The sequence below is a fragment of the Andrographis paniculata genome, unplaced genomic scaffold (assembly GCF_009805555.1).
Source record: "Andrographis paniculata isolate CXL003 unplaced genomic scaffold, ASM980555v1 Contig58END, whole genome shotgun sequence".
Lineage (NCBI taxonomy): Eukaryota > Viridiplantae > Streptophyta > Magnoliopsida > Lamiales > Acanthaceae > Andrographis > Andrographis paniculata.
This window is the reverse complement of record NW_026137593.1, coordinates 573,174-582,296: the sequence shown is the minus strand read 5'-3', so window position 1 is coordinate 582,296 and position 9,123 is coordinate 573,174. Positions and strand designations below refer to the sequence as shown.

The 9,123-nt window shown below is 30.5% G+C and overlaps 1 long non-coding RNA gene across 2 annotated transcripts; it reads right to left on the bottom strand.

The window, feature by feature from the left end:
- Positions 1-3,082: 3,082 nt before the first annotated feature.
- LOC127257754 (uncharacterized) lies at positions 3,083-5,674 on the bottom strand. Of its 2 annotated transcripts, none has more exons than XR_007840091.1 (6): positions 5,538-5,674; positions 4,711-4,917; positions 4,557-4,619; positions 4,350-4,431; positions 3,417-3,517; positions 3,083-3,297 (listed from the first exon to the last, which is right to left on the bottom strand). It is a non-coding gene; the product is annotated as an uncharacterized LOC127257754 (long non-coding RNA). The 2 variants fall into 2 exon arrangements; XR_007840090.1 differs by having other exon boundaries at positions 4,350-4,426.
- Positions 5,675-9,123: the final 3,449 nt, after the last annotated feature.

Here is a 9,123-nt window from a genome sequence, read left to right as displayed (position 1 = left end):
ATAAAAAATATTATTATTGCACATATTTAATTTAAACACTAAAAAAAATTGGTTCAAACACCCCCAAATATTTAAAAATATCTGAAAAAATAAATGGGGGAGATCTTGTTCTGATGCTGAATTGTGGATAATAATTAAAAAGTTGTTTACTCTAACTATATTAATAATACAATATAATTATATAAATTTATATAAAGACTTTTTAAAGCATTCAACACCTATGCTGAATTATTTTTCAGCATATGATCCATGGCCACAAAATAAAATGAGAGAAAACCAAGTAAAAAATTGTTTGTAATTTTTTAAAATATTTAATTATATTATATAATTTTATATTTATTATATATATTATATAAAAAAATTTTCAGCCTCACCAAATGTTTTTTTTTTTTTTTTTTTTTCTGGCTCCACCACCCATCATTGATGACAACTCAGCTTCAGCTAACCAACCATTTGACTTGAATGCTCCAAAGAAGTGGTGTCTCTGATAAGAAGCATGGTGGAGAGTGATTCGTTATCTACTATTTAACTCACCTATCGTTGTTTAAAAATATCTTAAATATAATTATTCATCTCCTAACATCAATTCAGAGATGTGAAAGCACATTATCAACAATTGTAACATATTTAGTTTACATTGCAATGGCAAGAATCCATTATTACTATCTGTGAATTGCATGACTTGTAAAATATGATATTGTTATCTTCTCTATTACTGTACTGTCCATAAGCGTTGATTTCTACTTGTTTTGATAGTCTTTTAAATCTTATGTGATACTATATACGATGGCGCTTACTAATTTAATATGAATTATTGGATTAGCTCCGTGAGCATCTAATGGATGAGATATAACAAAGATAATATAGGCAAGTTAACATTATTTTTGTGTACTACTAATGTGTTGATACGATATTGCTATTGATGTATGTGTTTAGTTGATGTTTTTAGAGTGACGGACAAACATAATATGTAATGTGTTATAAAAAATATTAATATCATGTTGATTGATATATACTAATGTATTGGCCGGATGTTGTCAAAATATTTTATCAAATAAATTATATGATTGACTACTTACAATATCAAAGCGACATCTGCATACACTTATATATATGTTGACTTGATGTTTTTATAGTTATAACCAAACAAAATATATAATGCCGGTAATTAAAATATTAAATTGTATTGAGCGATGCATATAGCTAGCCTTATATTTTTAAGGTGAAGACGATTGGAATCCCAACGATGTAATTCACTTTCCGAATGTACTAAATTCATACATTCACTCATTGCATTGCATAGATGTAGTGAATTCATGCTCATTCATTGCTTTTTTTTACTTGAATAGTTCGATAATTTATTTTAAATTTTTATGCATTCAAATATAATTTTGAACAAAATTTTATTTTTGTATTTTTTGTTATGCATATATGTCGTAACAAAAGTTCTTTGAAACAATTTTACTTTTGTTTTGTATCTTTTGTTACTGACATATCTCGTAACAAAAATTTCTCTGATAGATTTATACGTTTGTTCCGCATTTTTTGTTACGGATATATGTCGCAAAAATATGATTTGATTCTTTTATTACATACAAAAAATGTAACAAATACAATTAGCAAAGGCTTATTTAAGACATTGACGTCATTTATTTGTTACAATTTTTTCCTTAACAAAGACTTTTTGTACTACAATTTTTCGTAGCTGTTAAAATCTGTAACAAAGTTGACACAAAAGGTTATTTTGCACAAAAATTAGGTTTTTGTTACGAATTTTTTGCCGCTAAAAAAAGTCAATTTTTTGGTAGTGAATTAAAGAAGCCTAAATGAAAATTATTGGTATAAATATGTATTATTATGATATTTTGAATGTAAAATTAAATTTTAGTGTAATATCAAATTGATGTTTTATTTGATATTTTTTAAGGAAAAAAAAATTAAAATAGTAAAACCAAGTACAAAATCTTAAGTAAAGACAATCGTCCACATACCTCTTGAATTGAAGAACTCATTTCAATAACTTAGAATTAATATAAAAAAAATTAAAAAAAAATCCCAATAAAAAAAATTTTAGATGGAAGACTAAAATGATGAGTTGATATGATGATATATATTATACATAAGGAGAATTGTAGTCTAAACTGTATGGATTTTTATTTTTATTTTTTTCCTTTCTACGTGTGTTTATATTTAATAAATAAATTTATTTTTATAAAAATCAAAGCAACTAAAATAGATATGACAAATGTTAAAATTAAATGATGAGTTTATAATAAATTGTTTGTTGCATTATGAAATAGTTGTCTTAATTTTAAAATTCAGAAGTTTTTATGTAGTCAAGCTCTTTTTCTATATATATATATATTATAGATTTTTAAAATATTACAATGCTTAATTCTTAAAATTTAATATTCATTGTAAAGAGCTTTTTAAGAATTAAGCATTGTAATAATTTATAGATTTTTAAGCTGAATTGAATCCACTACAAATACTCATTATTTGTTGTAAAAAGTTATTTGTGATGGTTTTGTTGCAGAGTTTGGTCTATACGTTTACTCGAGTAACAAAAAAATTTTTATTGTCACAAATGTTGTAACGAAAGACGAGTTGTCAACGCCTGTGAGAGGACTTTTTGTTACAATTTTGTTTACGCGAAAAAAGTCGAATTCTTTTTGAACAATTCATTATCGTAACAAATAATGTGGTATAAACATTTTCTGACCGTTACAATATATTTTTACATTAGTTTTTGTTACAGTTATTTGTTCGTAACAAAAATTAAAAGTCTGTTTGTAACGAAGCGTAGTCGTAACAAATAATATGTTGCAAATATTTTCTGACATTAAAAAATATTTTTGAACGATTTCTATAACAAATTATTTTTACAAAAAAATTGATCATATGTTTATTAAAATAACAATTTGTTACGACCTGAATAGACAATTGTAACGATTTTTATAACAAACATATTTTTTGTGACAATAAATATACAACATTTTTCTTCCCATATTCTCTACTAAATCTATCATAAAATCTATAATCTAAGGAATTCATAGAAAATTACACTTACAATTGTGCCAATTATGAACAGAAGGACTACCTAAAAGGCAAACAAGCCAAAATTATATACTTATTACGCAAAATGATCTAATAAGCGATGTCAAAATTATACGCAAGCCTTGTTCAAAATATAGTAAAAACAAGTAAGGCATCGATCAATCTAGGTTCAACACATAAACATGGGGTGTGGATGCTCATGAAACGTCAAAAGTACGGCGGAGGAACTCATGTGTGGCACTGCAATGAATAAGTAGGTTATATAAGTATTTAATTTCGAAATCAATAAATTACTAGAAAAAATAAACCTTCAAATATCTATTATATACATCTTTGTATGTGGGATCGACATTGATTACCTCACCGAGGGTACGTGCTCAACTAATTGTTGGCAGAATAATTGAGGTCTCCGGAACCGTGATAGCCCTTACAAAGACTTTAACTATTGCTAGCATATCACCTACATATATAGATAAAGAAAAAAAAACCATATAATTATGAATGTAATATATCATTTCAAGAAACAATTTACAAATAAAAAATAATAATAAGAGAAGCCATCCATAGTATTTCACACATAACAAAGATGGTCGCATATGTTTCACAAATACCGGCAAAGGAGAAGAATTTTTCTTGACTTAACAAGTACTACAGATCAATAATACGAAAGCATATACAACTACATGCTATACCAAAAAAATTTCATCAAATTTATATACATATCATCTACTAAATATGCCTATAATTAACAATGTAATAAAACCGGAATAGAACATTGCATTGTCCAACGGCAATGATCAACCCTAAGCCATTTCAAGAATAAATTATCTAGTAATAATTCAAGACTCACCTAAGTTTCAACTCTTTAGAATAATAATATTGAAATCACGACATATTTATGGAATATGCACAATTTAAATGAACATGCATTCACGAACACGTGCAATATCAATGACACCCAAGATCCACCAACAATTGTTTAGGAAACGCTATACAAAAACTAAAAGCACGACATATAGGATGCACCGAATAACACTGGAGTACGTGTAACATCCAAACACAACCTACTTAACGAAAAAATTCTCAATGAAACAAATTACGAACACAAAAATAAAACAATCCTAGAAAGAAAGCATAAATCAAACACACGAAACAAATGGTAACAAAATAAATTTAAAATGCAGTAGATAAATATGTGTCAAGCCCCACAATTATACAAACAAGTATGCATTAAATATTCTGCAAACACTTAAGAATTCATACCTATAGTGTATTACTTTACAATAACAAACCTGGAAGAGGGGCGGTCAACATGATCCCCTTAGCAAAATTTTCTTCTAAGCCACAGGACATCAAAAGAACACGAGACCTGACCTACATCAAGTGTTTGCAACTATCAAGAACATTCTTATAGGCTAACAAAGTATAAGCAAAGTATAATGCTAATTTGCTGAATTAAGATATTATGTTAAAACCCCATTCTATATTTATTAACTAACCGTCAGTGGTTCGTGGACCTCGGTACCCAGTGTCTCTAACCCTCTTTGGGTGTGGCTAGTTCCCTACAACGCATGGAGCAATTATTTTGAGTCACTAGTGGATTGGCAGGATACATTCCATATAATTTACATAGAGATATTGTTGCTTCCTTACCGGGGCTCATATTGATGCTCCACCGGGAGAGTTCATCCAAGTAGACAACTCGGCATGCATGTTTCTAACCTTAACCATGACAGCCCTCAACTTAACAAGGCACTTCTTACATTCCTCTGCAAACTTTTGTACATCTTAACTATCGGTAATGTCCGTTGATTGACTGTGTGGGTGGGCAGAGCTAGCTTCACTATTAATACAGCTCAACTACTATAATTGTCAGATTGTCATGAACTTCAATTAACTCTTTTAAAGACAATAAATGAGGAATGCATTCCTTATAGAAGTTATTAGTAAAAAGCAGACAATTAGTTCAAAATTTTGAAAATCATTCAACTAAAATTATTTTTAATCAAATCTCAAGGTTTTCCACCATTCTATCACATCTAGACATTCTAAAATTGTAACAAAAAGGTTGTGAAAATTAATCTAAGAAATGAATATTATTTTAGCATAGAGCTGCACTTCATGCTCACAATATATATAAATAAATAAAGAGCTTAAAATTTTCAAAAACACAAAAGATTTGAATCCATCCATACATAAAATCTAACATCTTAGAAATCATCTTTTCAAATCCACACACAAATTTAAACTTTAATTAATGCCCAAGACATGAAAGCTAACATCTCATAATTCAAAAACCACAATAATAACTTTGAAATAATTCACAAAAAATACAACATTGATTCCGTTATAGCCTTATTGGTATGAGAATAGCATCAACTTCAAGGATACTTATATATTTTGTTTGTAGGGTCTTTTCTTTTTCGGTAAGAAATGATGAATAACCAATTGTGAGTTTATAACCCTAGATAAATACTCACCTCATCACTCCATGCCTGAGATTTTAAGTTCTGAACAATCCGAGCACCAAATTTCCCTTTGTGTTGCGAAATTCCTAAGAGTTAAGATGATCACCCTAACAACGTAACCTAACCTGCAGGTCGACATTCAGATTATTCAGTTCCCAAGGGGGGAAGATTAGTAATATGTATAGTCCACATTCAACATACAGCGGATATCAAAAGTTTATCAAAATTGGGAGATTTTCTTAATTAAACTGAACCATGAAAGAAACAGCCGTAACACTATAAGTGTTGGGTAGGATAGATAGTAGAAGGATTTGCAGAAGAAAAAAACACGTGTTGCTCACTATGCTTTGATGATAAGTTCTTTTTTTTTCCATCATCAAGTAAGGAGTACATCCATATGTAGGACTCTTGATCTACAAGTCGTTACTTCAGTATGTTATTATTATTCGCGGTTACTAGAACTTAAAGGGATAGCATATTAATTACTTTGAAAATTACAAATTATTGTTTCAACAATAAGTTCACCGTAATAAACACTATATCTTATTTTTTCCTTTGTGGAACCTTTAACCACTTCAATCAACGGCGACAAGCACCTACAAGTAGCCAAGTAATGATCGAACAATCTTACTACAGTAGAATAGTAACATGAAATATGTTGTGTTTTATATATATAATCTGTCAAACAACCAAGAAACATCAACAACAAATTGAAATAAAAATAATATACTTTCAAAAAATCAATTTAAGAACACAATCAATCTATCCAAAAATCAGGATTCAAGATTAGACAAGGCAGAACATGAACTTCCCTCTTTCGACAGTCTTCCGGCGAACACACCCAGTCACGCGCCGCAGCTCCGGCAACTTCGTCTTCCGGCGATTTCCAAGCGAATCGACAAAGGATAGGGGAAACTATTCTTACGGCTCAGTCTACAACCTAATGACTCACATTTAGGGACTAACCCAACTGCCTCCAAACAAAACCCCAAACCAACGGACTCGATCGACCCTAAACTCTAATCGACCGATTTCCCCCAAAACCTCACAAAAACACCCAGATGAACAACTTACCGAAGGAATCGAACAAGAACAACAACGGGTCGGGTCGGGTCGGGTTGAAGGGTTTTGGATTGCTGGTTGGGCTTGGTATTGGGTTGGGCCAAAATATATCTAACATTCTCCACCTTTTTGGCCAAGTCATTTACCGATGGTTGCTCCCGTAGGGATGCATCACAGCCTAGAGACCCTTTTCGCGTAATCAAGTCGCATGGAAATTGCCCGAGAAGATTCACCGATATACAATGAACCTACACTCACAACAAACGTTAAGTAAACCCTGCACTCACAAGCAATCATATGTCCTGCAGAAACTAATAGCTCATTCCAAAAAAAGGACAACATAATGCAAAAAAAGATGCAACATGCGAACTCCACCTTAGAACTAATCACAAAGTATATACATGACATGACACCACAAAGAAAAACATAGCGTACGCTTATACTAAAGGATCCTATCACATGCTTGAAACACATAGAAACAAAAAGACAAACATATATCACACCAATAAATTCGACGTCGATCACAAAGTAGCTAAGAATATAGGTTTGCTCACATTATCACAAAGAGAAACAAAATATATCACAAAGCCTAAACAAACACTATCACAAAGTTTAGCAAACTAACATGCAGTTAGACATACACTCAGATATTCCCGGGAAATTAACAACCTAGATTGTTCACTTAGTCTAGAACACACAACTCACAAAGCACAAAGACAACCAACAAAAACAAATCACAACAGCAAGAGTTGATTTACTCCACCTAGAAAACAAAATCCATGTTATTCACAATTGATATACAAGAAAAGAAAACACATACATTTATACGAGGAACAACCGAACTCAGGAATGATTCTTTTTACACAAAGTAAGAAAACAGCAATACTGTTTTTTTAAAAAAAAATAAAAAAAAAATTCTGCACAGCTTATTTAACAAAAGAAAAAATCTGCACAGTTTTTTTTTTTAATTTTTAAAAACCTGCTAAAAATCTTACTTATTACAAAAATTTTCAGCACCTGTTTTCACACAAATAAAAAAAAAAAAAAAAATCGAAATGCCAATTTTCCAAAGAGTTATCCTTTCACAAATATTCACATACTAAAGGCAAGAAAAGAACAATCAAAACTCAATCAATATACATCACCTAGAGGTTCACTACACAAAGCCATATTTGATTGATCATTGGATTCAATTATTTGATTTGTGTTATTTACTTGACCTTTATTAGCAACAGTAGGACACTCCTTAATATAATGGCCTACTCCACCACAACCATAACACTAGGCAATGATTTATAATTCTTTTCTTTATATTTCTTTTTATTATTCGATGATTGATTATCTCTATTGTTGTTGTTTTGATTATTCTTATTGAAAACTCTACCTTTTACATGCAAAACTTCGCCACTTGAATTTCCAATTGATTTATTAGCTACTAAATCTAATTCCTTGCTTTTTAAACCATTTATTACTATTTCTAAAGTAATGTTATCTCTACCATATTTAATTGCAGATTTAACATCACTATAGGAATCGGGAATGACATTCAAAAGCACAATGGAGAATATTCATCGATATTTGATCTCCACTCAACTTTATATCTTGAATTAGTTTAGTAAAAACATCTATATTCTCATCAACACTCTTCTTAGTGTCTAGTTTGAATTGGAAAAATGTTTCAAGCAAAAACAACTTATTTGACAAAGTTACTTCCGTGTACAAAGCATCTAACTTCTCCAACAATTGTTTTGCACTAAAAACTTGCCTACTTTCCTAAGCACATTGTCAGTTAAATGCAACACAATACACGCACATGCACATTCATCTATTTCAACACGTTTTTCCATAGGTGTATCATCATCAAACATACCATCTATTGCTCGAGAAAGTTTTTGAGTAATTAAAACACTTTTAATTCTTTGTTTCCAAATAGTAAAATCTATTTTCCCGTCAAACGGCTGCATATTATAAAAATTATCCATAGGAGCAGTTATTTAAAAGAAAAATTTGTCCACAAATTGAAATCACTCAAAAAAACACAATCCAAGCAATTAATTATTAATCAATCACAAGATTTGCAACAACAGTAATCCAGAGCAACAAAGAAAGCAAGATTTCCAAGATTAACCAATCAATCTCTCTAAGATTCACCAAGATCCTAATCTAATCTGCAATCAGCAGATTCACCAAGAATTTTATTCAAAAAAAGAAGGGTTTAGCCTTTTACCAAAATCGATCTTTTACCGACGATCGATTTTACTGAAGATTGTGCCCAAACTTTATGTTTGACAGAGTTGGCTCTGATACCACTGTTGTGTTTTATATATATAATCTGTCAAACAACCAAGAAACATCAACTAGAATGTGTCCAACAAATTGAAATAAAAACAATATACTTTCTGAAAATCAATTTAAGAACACAATCAATCTATGCAAAAATCAGGATTCAAGATTAGACAAGGCAGAACATGAACTTCCCTCTTTCGACAGTCTTCCGGCGAACACACCCAGTCACGCGCCGCAGCTCCAGCAACTT